The 12,774-nt window shown below is 44.9% G+C and overlaps 1 protein-coding gene across 7 annotated transcripts in view; it reads left to right on the plus strand.

Annotated features, from left to right (window-relative positions):
• Positions 1-12,774, plus strand: part of RGS12 (regulator of G protein signaling 12) — a 97,084-nt gene that overhangs the window by 45,531 nt on the left and 38,779 nt on the right. The gene's annotated exons all lie outside the window — the stretch shown is intronic.

Consider the following 12,774-nt stretch of genomic DNA (forward strand, 5'->3'; position numbering starts at 1 on the left):
TGCTGAATCTGAGCAACTCTGGAAATTTGGGCGAGACTCTCAGTTGCTAAGTTTTTCTTTTCTTAGGAAAAGTGTAGCAGATGAGTCAAGCGTGTGGGATGACGAGGAATCAAAAACTTTCTGTCTTTTAAGTCATTTTATGTGCAGGAATTCTTTTAACAGGACTGATCCAAAAGGACATAGTCAGAAATGTCTTATTTCACTTAAGGTTTCTCTGATGTAATCCTTATCATTTTAGTTCAATGATATTTTTTAAACTCCAAAATGATTTGGAGAGTTTTTTCCAAATATTCCTCATTTCTTATAATACTCATAAAGTCCTTATGATCCCAAGTTTTGTTGTTGTTTTCTACAGCCTTAACCTATTCCCCTGTCTTTGAGAGTTGGGTTATACGGTGTCTTAAGGGGCACCAGCTCTTCATTTTCTTTTACATACTGGGTATGGTCTGGATCCAGACAATAGCTGCAGAGGCTGCTGGGCTGGGGCAGGAGTGAGGTCCAAGGCTGCCCTCTTTTATAGTGAGTTAAAGAGACACAAAGTGCAGTTTTCTGTAAACTTTCTATTGTCCCACACCTGCCGACCTCAGTCCTTGGCCTTAGAAAGAGCCGCTTTCGCCTGGCGGAACGTGGAGCATTAAGGCCTTGCACACGGAGGTGCCGGCCACCACGCTCTGCTGGGCTGGGCGTCTCCACGGGAAGCTCGGGAAGGGTTACATCCTGCGGTACACCAGGCTGCTTCCTAACGCTGCGACCAGAACGACCCTAAAGCTTCTGTGTTTGGGGTGCATTTCTTTGGATAAAAGGAATTATATTTCCTATATTGTGTACAATCATCATCATGTCATTTAATCAGTCTGAGGCTGGGAGTGGGAGGAACTTCCTTTATGAAAAGAAATAGCCCCTGTAACCAAATCCAAGATAAAAGCGAATGGTCTTTATAATATTCTGTTCATGCTTACCCTTTCCACTGTGTTCTAACTTCTCTTTTCTGGTAGGAGACATTGATCTCTATAGGAAATTTATAAATTCGAGAGGTTTACTTAATATGTTCAGTTTAATCATATTAATAATCTTTATTCACCTCTAAAAGTTTTTTTCTGTCAGCAGTGAATGCAGGAACCCCAGGGACCTTCGTTACGTAGACCATTTTATAATTTTTTAAAAAGCTACACTTTCCGAGTGTGGGAAGTCCCTGGCTCCCAGCCCTCGCCAGCTCTGCGTGTCCTTTTTGAGGAAGTGGTGCTGGCTGGGTGGCGGTGACTCCCCTGCCTCTGGGGGCTTTCCATCCCAGCCCTTCCCACTCTTCTCCAGTGCAGACCCTGGGGCCACTAGGGACAGGCCCGCCCCTTCTGTGTGGAGTCCCACTGAGGCAGAGAGGGAAGCAGGGAGGAGATAGTGTTTCATGAGCACATCCTGCCTGTCAGGAACTGCACCAGGTGGCTTGTTTGTGTTTTATTCGGTAACGTTTCATGTCTTATTATTTTTCCATCTTCAGTTTCTTTTCTGACTATAAGAGTAAAAGCAGCAAGTTCTCTTGTTTAGTTAGTGTGTTAATTCTGGAAGGTCTGTGTTATATTCTGCCATTATTGCAGGTAGGGCACTGAGGCAGAGCAAGGAGAAATCGATCCCAATCATATAGACACCAGGTGGAGTGACCAGGGCTCAGGCCTGGCTGCAGGGCTCACTGTACTCTGCACCCCTCCCTGCCCTGGCCCTCCAAATCCCCACCTCGCCTGTGACCACCAGCCCCATCTTACGGGGGAGTTCCAGCTCCAGACCTGGACACTCAGTTCCTGGAGCCCCCTGCCCCATCCCTTCTGACGCCCCCTTCCCCTGCGACTCCTGCTTCAGGTAGAAATGGGACCCCACCCTGCCTCCACAGCAGTGGGCAGGAGCTTGTTGAGAGGGTCTTGCTGGAAACTTGGAATGCGTTTCCACACAGCAATGTTTTTATAGTCCGTGGTGAGTAGCAGGTTCACGCTCACCAAGGGGGGCCTGGGAACTCCAGCAGCACAGTTTCCGTGGGAAGAATGCACTCTGAGTTCCACATGGGGACTTAGGAACCAGCTTTGGAAAGCAACCTGTTCACACATTGGGGGCTGTCTCTACCTAGCCGTCCAGTCTGGTTTGGTGATCAATAAATCATCCTTTCAGAAGTATTTCATGTTTATTTAACCATTCCAGTGAGGTAACACGGACTCATTTAACTGTTCCCGTGTCATGTATTATACTTTTATTGTATATGTCCTAACCGTACAGTTTTGTGGCTTTAAGGAAATTGGACAAAGCTATTTTTGCAATCGTTGTCAACCTGAAGTGTGTTTTTTCACTTTCTCAGAAGGAAAGGACCTATCATGGCTGCCCACCCGTGGCCTCAGATCACCCGATGAAAGACGGATTAGTGGTTGGTACCTGTAGAGGGCAAACCAGGGCCCCAGGGTTAGGGGCAGGGAGCAGATTCTGGCTCGAGAGGAAGAAGAACATTCTAGCATTACAGAGAATCTTGATGTGTAATGATCTGCCTTGTGGGAAATTATTGAAACATACGTTCAAACAGAATACCAACAGTGTTCAAAAGCAGTGTGATGTCGACCTGCCGAGGAGATTGTAACTTGTTGAGAAATGTGTAAAAGTAAGACCTTCTGATTGTTAGTGGAAGAAAGAACCTTCCAGTTCTCTGGTTCTGGGTGTTTGCTGGGTGCTGTTTTCTGGTGATAAGTGCGTATTCTCTGATTTGGGTCCGTTGTTGATAGCTCTGTGCCAAGCAGCTCTGCCAGGTTTTCCCTCCCACCCACCTCGACATGCTCAAAAGGGGATGTTTCCTGCCATTGCTGGGTATGTTTTTTGAAGTCGAGAAGTTCAGTTGAGGAGTTACGTCCATGTCCTTAGCACCTGTCAGTCTGTGACAGGAGGACAGTCAGTGGATGAGTGTGGCTTGGCTCTGGGGGACGGTGGCGCATCCCCGTGGCACCTGCACTTTGGTTGCTTCGCATGTGCTCTGCACTGGCCGGCCTCACTCCTGGCTTTCCCCTCCAGACTCTGGTCCCGAGTCTCCCCCTCCCTTTGTCCTCCTCAGGCTGGATGCCTTGACTGCCCAGTCCCACTCTGTCCATGCAGTCAGCGCGTCCATCTATTCCTCCAGGTTCCTGGGCCTCCCCGTCCCTGCGGCCGTCTCTCCCGCTCCCGTGCCCTAGTGCCTGCCCCTTTATCACTTCCCCAAGGCAGCAGCTGCAATCTGGTTGGCACTTGCTCAGAGCCACTGGGCCCAGTCACCCCCTCTCCAACATGCTGTCACACAACGATCTGTCCAAGGAGAGTTGTGGCAATTGGGATGCCCAACAGACACCAGCCAGAGCCTGGAGTAAGACGGGTCAGGACAGTGGCCTTCCAAGTTTTTTCTGTCAAGTAGTGACGCCCTCTCAAAAAACAAGTAAACACTTAGTGGGATCCCCTTATGAAGCACACCAGTGCAGAAGTGTCTGGTTGAACCCCGACCACTTGGCCAGAGCCCCAACGTCCCACCTATCCGTGGGACGCTCCGGACTGCGGGCTCCCCTTTCTCCCCCGGCCTGTGTGCGGGGACTCAGGGTGGTCCAGACGCAGACCCTGTCAGAACCTTTCTTTCACCTTGGCTTCTTTTTCCCTTTTGTCTTTTTCTTATTTGAGGCTTGTGGTGTGAGATTGCGCCCTCTTCTTTGGTTGCGTTTGCAAAGTTTGTGGCTGGTTTTAATCCTGCCGCCCCACCGCCATCTGCAGCGTGATGGGAAAGGAAGGCCCGTGTCCCTCTCCACTTACCCATGCTTACTTGAGTGGCCATCACCTTTGGGGTGTGTTTGGTTCTGTTTGAAACGGGACTTTATTAGGAAGTGAAATGGGAAATAGCTGGCTGAAGCGAGGCCGCAGCCAGGGCTCTCCGGGGCTCAGCAGCGGCTCTGCTCCCACAACCTGAACAGGGCTGGCTAGGGCTGAGCAGGGCTCCCTGCGAGTGGCTGCCGGGCCATCTCTCCCCTGTTTCTGCCCCTGCATCAGCCAGCTGGACACTAGTGACCAGTGGTGGGCCTGGGTCTAGCTCAGATCTGAAGAATCCCCAATTCCCACTTTAAGGCGTGGGATCCTCCTCCCACCTGAAGTCCAGCCCCCAGCTCTGTCTGGACCTGCTTGCAACTCTACTTTCCATGCCTTTGCATTGCACCTTAAATTTGCTTCCTAGAAGGGACTCTTGCTGTTCCAGGTGTTTGATATTTAGAAGGCCTCCTCTGTGACACCCATCCCTGACTGTGCAAGTGACAGACCATCAGTGTGCCTTGACTGATTCTCCCCTGGGCTCTACTCCCACAAGTGGAACGCTGGCATGGGGTGGAGCCCTGGTTCTGCCCACAGTTCTCAGGCTGAGCTCATCTCTACTGCAGGATGAACAGGGTCTCCTCAGCCTGTCTGGTGGGATCATTGCTGGGCAGCGGCACTGAGGGTGTAGCCTCGGTGAGCTGTTACTAGCGGCTGCCTCACGGTGAAGGGTTGCTAGTATTGCTAGATTAATTTGGGGAAAACTAAACTGCATTCGTCTTTAAAATATAAAGTATTATAATTGTTAATATTTTTGGCAAATGAATTTGTATTCTATAAATACAAATTGAGTAATGCCATGGGTATTTATACAGAATTATTTGGTAAATTCACATTTTTCTCATCAGAAAAACGGTATAGCCTAATTGCACATTTTTCAAAAATGTTTACTAAATAGCAGAAACAGGATGTTAATTTGCAATGTGCTGTGTGAGAACTGTTGTTTTAACCAGAACCCTTTACTTTGGTTTAAAGTATCACATTCTTTATAGTTTGCTTTTGGACCTAAAAATTATACCAAGAATAACATTGTGTATTTTTGTAGGATATGGAATAATGTTTTAGTATTTGTAAACGTGAGTCAGATTGTAGATTTTCCTTTTTGGAAGCATGGAGACTTTTGATTTCTGCCAAGATGTCTTCCAACATACTTATTTCTTTCCAGTTCTACAAGATTTTTGGAGCGAGTTTTTATTAGTAATTATTTATACTGTGAAAATTTTTTTAAGCAAACAGAAGTTCAAAAGTAATAAATCTAACCACATTCCTACCTCCCCAAATTAGCACATGTTACATCTGGGCATATTTGCTTCAAAACTTTATTCTGAAGCGTAGAGTGAGAGTGGACGTCTGCCTTGGACCCCTCCTGCCTCCACTTCTTCTCCTCCTCAGATTCCAAGGGTATTTATTAGTTTGATTCTTGGGGGGAAAAACGAAACAAAAAGAAACCTCTCTTATGAAACCTCAGGCATGAGAAACAGTGTAGGTACTGGTTTAGTAATCCACGATGTTGCAATCAGAGAGCAGTTACCTGGCGGGGGCTTCTGGGAGCTGCTGCCGTTCTGCTTCTCCATCTGGGAGCTGATTACATGCGTGCGTTTGCTTGTGAAAATCTGTGGAGCTGTACCCGTATGATTTGTGCACTTTTTATGTGCTATGCCTTAATAAAGAGTTTACTAAAATAATATATATTGTTTCAAACTTAGGAAACATTTTACCCAAGAACTTTCAAAATGGTCTGAAAACTAATAGATTCACTCTCAGGAGAATATGTACAAAGGTGTTGAACGAAAGCATTATACAGATTGGGTTAAAAGTATGAGTGGCCAAAATAATTCAAGGACAAGGTCTAGAAGCAGATCCTGAGGTTGGGGTGGGCTCAGTGGGTTTCCTCAAGGGCTCTGCCTGGGTAGACTTTGTGCCACTGAGGCAAAGCCCTTCCCAACCCTGAAGCTAGAGAACCGCAGGAAGGTGTCGCCTCTTGGCATACCACTTAGAAGAGAGCTTAAGATTCCTCTCTGTCATTGGTGTTCGGCGATTTGATCGTGAGGAGTCCTGCGTTAGCTGGGTCTGTGTGCATGCTCTCTGGGGTTGTTGAGGCTCAGCTGTTTTTTCCTCATTTCCTGTTTTGGGGACTAATCACAAGTACATTCAACCACTTGATTTTTCCTGCAAGTTATTGAGCGCTCTCATTTTCAGTCTTTTTTTTTTTCCTGTATGGGCTTCATGTTTTGTAGTTTTGCTTTGTCTTTATGTTCACTGATCTTGATCCTCTGCAGTGTTAAATATGTTGTTGATTCTGTCCTGTGAACTCTTCATTTCAGAGACTGTGTGTTTATCTCCAGCAGTTCCTCCTGCTCTTTCATCTCTTTCCTCATTGTCTTCATGCTTTCCTTTAAATCCTTGAGTGTGCTGTAATATTTGTAAGCCTTTTAAAGTCCTCGTATGCCACTTCCTTCATCTCTGTCATTCTGGGTCCACTCATTGGCTGGTCTTTCTCCTGGTTCTGGGTCACATTTTCCGTGTCTTTGTTTGTCTGGTGACTGACCAGGTGCTGGATTCTGTTTTCTTCCTTCAAAGATTTAGAGGTTTGTTTTGATAGGCAGTTTAGCTACTTGTGGGTTGGCTTGATCCCTTTAAGGCTTTTTTTCCCCTTTAACAGCAAATCTAAAGCACATCCTAGCTTTTACTCTAGGGCTAGCTTAGCCCTGCTACTTAGCACACAGCCTGACACAGGTATGGACTCCTTTGGAGGCCTGGCTATCCAGCAGAAGCTGGGTAGAATCAAAAACCTTCCAACCCTGTGTGAGCTCTGGCAGCTGCTCAGCCTGCGGCTTCCTGACTGTTTTGCAGCGTCATGGGGTTCACCTGTGTTGCACAACTTAGAATTCAGTAGCAGACCCATGGGGCTCCCAGGAGGTCTCTGGAGCTCTTTCATGAGCTCTCTTCTGCATCCGCAGATTCCAGTGGCTCTGGCCTTCCCTCATTCAGATCCCTGGCTCTTTAGTTCAGTGACAAGTCATCATCTACTTGTGGCCCCTTCCCTGTGCTGCAGGTCATAAAGTGCCTCCTGGCAGACAGCTGGGGCATCAGAAGGCTCACTTCATTGATTTCATTTCCAACAGGAATTACAGTCTGTGGTGACTGTGGTCCAGTGGTTGAGAATCCTTGCTTCATATATTTTGTCTAGTTTTCTAGTACTATATGCAGGAAGGGAAGTCCAGACAGAATTCTGTGATATGTTTTTTTACTGTGCTGTGGGGTATGGTCTATAAAACTCAGAACAAAACTCAGGTCATGACAGTGCCTTGCATAAGAGCTTCAGTGACTTCCCACAACCTACAGGATAAATGTTGTCTTAACAGTGTAGACAGAGTTGGGCTCTCAGCCCTCTGAGCCCATCTCTGGAGTATCTGGTACCTACGTGGTCTCAGGTGCGGGAGGGAGTCAGCAGTCAGTGAATAAACAAACACCTCCTTCTGGAACCAGTGACTCTGGCTGCCTTCTCACTCCTGCAGCATTCTGGCAGTGTCTACAGAGCACTCTGTTGTGAAAAGCTGGCGTCAGATGAAGTGGTGAAAGGAAGTAATGAGGCACTGCCCTGAGTGCACCAGTGACTGACCTCCCCCAGTCGCCTCATGTCATGCTGGTGCTGGGGGATGTCAAGCCTTTCAGGTCCTCAGAAGCACCCCGGTTCTTGCCAGGAGACAGTGTAGGGCCCCGACTATTGCCCTCCTGCCAATCGGAGAACCTGTGGGTGGCTGACCTCCCTGGGAGAGACTTGTGGCCCATCCAGCACCTGTGGAGGAGCACCAGAGAAACAACTGTAGATTATTTAGTGTATTCCTCAGCCTGAGAGAGACTGGATGCCACTGCTGGCACATGTGGCCAGTGCTCCACGTGCTTCCTTCATCCAGTCCTATGCAGCCCGGCCAGCTGGGTGCTGTGGGCGCCTGTCCACAGTTAGAGCTCAGGCACCACGAGGTCAGGAGGGGCCAGGGTTCCGGTCCCCAGGAGCTGGCGCTGGCCATGCGTTCACCCAGTGCACAGTGTGTTGGTATTAATGCCACTGTTTGCTCAAACAAGAGCTCTGTGTGTGGCCCCTGGCAGCGCAGGGACCTGGATGGAGCATGGACAGGAACTCAGGAGTAGCTGAGGTCTGTCACTGCTGCCAAACATGTAACTTAGGTCACCTTTGTCGCCACTGTCTACATGTTGGCTTCTTGTCCACGGGGCTCTTCCTCCGGGGGCACTTGAGCCGCCAGGTCTGCACTTACTCGTTATGTCAGGAGGGGGTTGGGATCTTGGTGAATGAGTGGGAGGTGAACAGAAGTGACCTGGGTTAGCTCTAGCCTCCTTGAAGTGTTCCTACCACTAACAGCAAATCTCTGTGATCATCCTTAGTCCTGGTTTTGCGGTGATGAAAAGCTTTCACATAAATGTTTCAAAATGCCAGGAATACCCAAATCTGAGAATTCTGACATAAGGTACTGTTTTCCCAGCTTTAGAAAGGCATCCTTTGAGTTAGTTCACATCGATTGAGCTCGAGGTGATCTGGTCCAGGGTGATCTGTCTTTGAGAGCGTACCATGGAGAGACGGTTAGAGTGTGGGAGGAAGGTGTCCATCCCAGGCTGCACTTGGCCTGGCTCTCTGTGTGTGTCTTGCCTGTGGCCAGGAAGCAGAAGGGGCAGACACTAAGCCTCTGCCCAGTCCCCAGGGTGCTGGTGACCCTTCCTGCCAGCTTTGCTCTGAACTTGGTCTTCCATCCTCAGATGACTGCCCTTTCGTGGCGTTTCACTGTCCACTCATTCAGTGGGTCTTTTTTGTGTTGGTCACTTTCCCAGGTACTGGGTAAGGACACAAGCACAAGTGCACACCCTTCCCTACCACGTGCCCGATCCGCCTGGACACGCTGGTGCCATCACTTTTTGACATAGGACAGTCCTTATTTTCTTCCAATGACAAGCCCCCAAAACTCAATCTCAGCCAATTTGAATATGTAAAATGTAGACAACAAATCTGGAAAGGAGTGCAGGCAGCACGTCTAATTAGAATACTTTATTTCATTATGCAAAATTCCATTTTGTATAAAATGATACTAACTTAGGAAGGCCATTCTTTCCTTCTTTTCTCATATTTCATGATGCTATTTTGTTCAAACACTGCAGATGCATTTTTATTACAAGTTTTCTTCAAGTAATGAAAAACTTTATTGGAGAATAACTACACACCAACAAGTACACACACTGTCAATGAACTGTTTGAGGGGTTTTCACAAAATGAACACACCTGTGTTACTGGCACCTTTGACCAAGAAACAGAACATTTCTGGCACCCCAAAAGCCCCGTGGGCACCCTCAGTCACCACCCCACAAAGGGGACCACTAACCTGACTGCTGCCGCACTGGTGAGATGTGTGCAGGGCACACTCTAGGGTCTGGCCTCTTTGACCTAACGTCAAGTGTGTGAGCTTTGTGCCTGGTGAGTGTGTCAGCTGTGTACTCTCATTGCCACGTATGTTTCCACTGCATAAATGTGTCACTGTTCATCCATCTTGTTGATGACATCTGAGCTGGTTTTGACTTTCAGCTGCTACATATGGTGCTGCCGTATAACATGCTTGTATGGGTCTTTTGGTGGACATCAGTATCCATTTCTGCTGGGATAGGCTGGGCCACAGGATTTGTGTACATTCAGCTATAGTGAATACTGCTGATTTTCTAAAACGGTTTGACATTGTATGCGCTGAGCAGCAGTGTATGAGAATTCTAGGTGTTCCGCATCCTCTCAGCACTTGATATTGTCTGTTTTCATTTTTGCCATGCAAATGTGTTTATGGGCATGGATTGTAGCTTTGGTTTGCAGCCTCTTATGGGTAGTGGATTGAGCACCTTTTCATGTGTGTTTGGCCATTTGAATATTGTCTTTTGTGAAGTGTCTGTTCAAGACTTTTGCATACTTTTCTATTAGCTTATTTGCCTTTCCTTATTGATTTACAGAACACTAAAAAATGTATATTGTGGAAATGATTTTTGTGTTGGATTTATGTATGTAGCTTATTTTGGATTTACATAGTTATGTTGGATTTATGTATGCAGGTAAACTCTTCTGTAGCTTACCTGTTCATTCTCTTAGTGATGTATTTTGATGACTAAAAGTTCTTAATATAATCCCATCTATCATTTTCACTTTAGGGTAAGGCTTTTTGCCCTTCCCAGGATCATGAAGGTAAAACCATTATTGTTTTATCTTTCACATTTAAATCTCTGATCCACCTGCAATTGATTTTTTTTGTGTATGGTGTAAGGTAGGGGTAAAGTTCATTTTTTTCCATGTGGTATCCAGTTGTACCAGCTCCATTTATTGAAAAGACTGACTTGAAGCACCACCTTTATCAGGTAGTCATATATTTGCAGGTCTGTTTCTGGCCTCTCTATTCTGTTCCATTGGACTTCATGTTGTAATTACTGTCACTTTGTAGTACATTTGGATATCTGGAAGTATAGTCCTCATTTTGCTTGTCTTTAAGACTGCCTTGGTTATTCCAGGCCTTTGCATTTTCTTATATGTTTTAAAGCTAAGTTTTAAGTCACTGGAAGCTTTCCAGAGTTATCTTCATTTCTGTCTAAGCTGGTTGAGATATAGCACTTTTGGACTCTGTGTATGATGCTTTCACTAGAAATGTTATCACAAGCCACAAATAGCCATTGACATTAGGACAACTGGGTTTTTAAGATTGTTGTAATTGTACAATTGTGATCTTTGTGATGTAGCCACTTACTAATTTGCTCTTAAAGTCTTGAGGCCATTTCCCCAGGAATAAATACTAGATCTGGTTTGTTTGCCTTTCAAAAAAAGTCTCTCTTAGATGAATGATCTCTGTAATTATCTAAAACCAGCATTAATTGAGATTATTCAGGCTAATGTGTCACCCACCCTCAAGTAGACTCTGTTGTTCAGAAGAAGGTGAGGGAGAAGCTGTAATATACCAAACTTTGCAAGGGCTTGAGAGTAAGGGGACCTGTCACATTGGAGAGAAGCCAGTGGAAAGGCCATGCATGCTTCTGGGTAACTGTGGCACGTTGTAGTAGCTGTGATGCTAGTTCTGGTGTGTGACAAGGCCTAATCCAGCCTAGTGCTCAGGGCAGCCAAGCGAGCTGAGCCCTGAAAGGTGAGTTGAGGTTAACACTGTTATGAGTTTGGGGAGATAGGAGGAACCAGGAAAAACTGAGAACAAGCAGAAACAAGCAGCTGAGAGAGAGCGGTTGTGAGTGTGTGTCTGTGGTGAGGGCAGCCTAAGTGAAGTGAGAGGGGTCCCAAAAGTGACCTCGGGTTTTTGGCTTGGGCAACTGGGGATGATAATGGTGTTTGCAGATTTGGGAAAGACTAGGGTGGAGAGAAACAGATAATGGGGCAATAACTAAGAATTCTGCTGGGACATGTGATTTTTGAGATGCTTATTCAAAATCCAAGTGGAGATGTTATGTAAACAGACAGTTGGATAAGTGAGTATGGAATGTAGAAAAAGTAGTTGGGCTTGGAGGTATAAATTCTGGGATCAACAGTATATTATCGAAATTTAATGCCTTGGTAAACTTGTGTAATTGGACATCATGCAGAAGAGATGAGTCACAAACCCACGAGATACATGGGAAATCAGAAGAGGACTGGAGAATTGATCTGGGAGGTGATAGGAAGTATAATAAGTAAGAGCTTGGATTCTGGGGCCAGACTACATGGGTTTAAATCCTGATTCTGCTGCTAGCTCGCTGCAGGGCTCAGTTCTGTCATCTGTAAAACGGACATAATAATAAGACAGTTCTTTTAGAGTTATTGTGAGAATTAGATGAATTAATATGAGAAATACTTAGCTCAATACCTGGTAATAAGGAGCTATATAAATGATAGCTATTATTAGTATCACTACTATTGCTTTAATTGTGTTTCCAAAAAATAAAATTACCTAGAGGGACTGGGTGGGGAAAAGAGCCTAGGACAAGTCCTGAAGAAGATTATAAGATCAATGGAAAAGAAAGAGTATCCAAGGCGAAAAACCTTCTACTTAGATTGTTAAAAATCCAATTATAAAACAAAGCAACACAGGAGGACTGAAAATAATTAAATGAAAGAAGATATAACAAGCAACATTAAGAAAAAAGAAAACTGGTAAAGTAATATTAATATCAGACAAAGTAATTCAAAGTGAAAAAACAGTAAAAACAACGAGGACAGTGTGTACATTTGTGAAGCAGAATTAGATAGAGCTATGAGCACCCCAGGGGAGACTATTGTATACCTTTTTCAAAAACCGAGAGATCAAGCTGATGAAAAAGTAAAATTACAGAGTATTTGAATGACCAAATGAACAAATTAAATCTAACAGATATACAATATACAGAACTTTACACCCAATAGAGAATATACTTTTTTTCAAAGGTACATTGAACATTTACCTAAGTTGTGCCATATCCTATGTCACAAGTGCAGTTGCTACAAATTAAAAAAAAATTTTATAGCATACAAACAGCAGTGTAATTAAATAGAAGTCAATCACAAAAAGTTAACAAAAAATAATCCATACATTTGAAAGTTTAAAACTATACTTCAAAATAACCCGTGGGTCAAGGAACAAATTAAAGTGGAAATTCTAATATAATTTAGAACTGTTTAGCAACTATAGTTTTATATACCAACACCAGTGGAATATAGCCAAAGTAGTTTTCAGAGAAAATTTTGTAGCATTAACTGTATGTATAAGACAAAAAGTTTGAAAATACAGGAAATAAGTTTTTAATATAAGAAAGTTGGGGAAAAACTAGAACAAAATAAATGCAAGTTAGGTTTAAGGAAAAATGAGAATTAGAGCAGAAATTAAAATGGAAAGTAAAACAAATAGTATATAATTAATTAATAAAACCAAAAGATAAGTC

This window comes from Cynocephalus volans, chromosome 9, assembly GCF_027409185.1.
Source record: "Cynocephalus volans isolate mCynVol1 chromosome 9, mCynVol1.pri, whole genome shotgun sequence".
Lineage (NCBI taxonomy): Eukaryota > Metazoa > Chordata > Mammalia > Dermoptera > Cynocephalidae > Cynocephalus > Cynocephalus volans.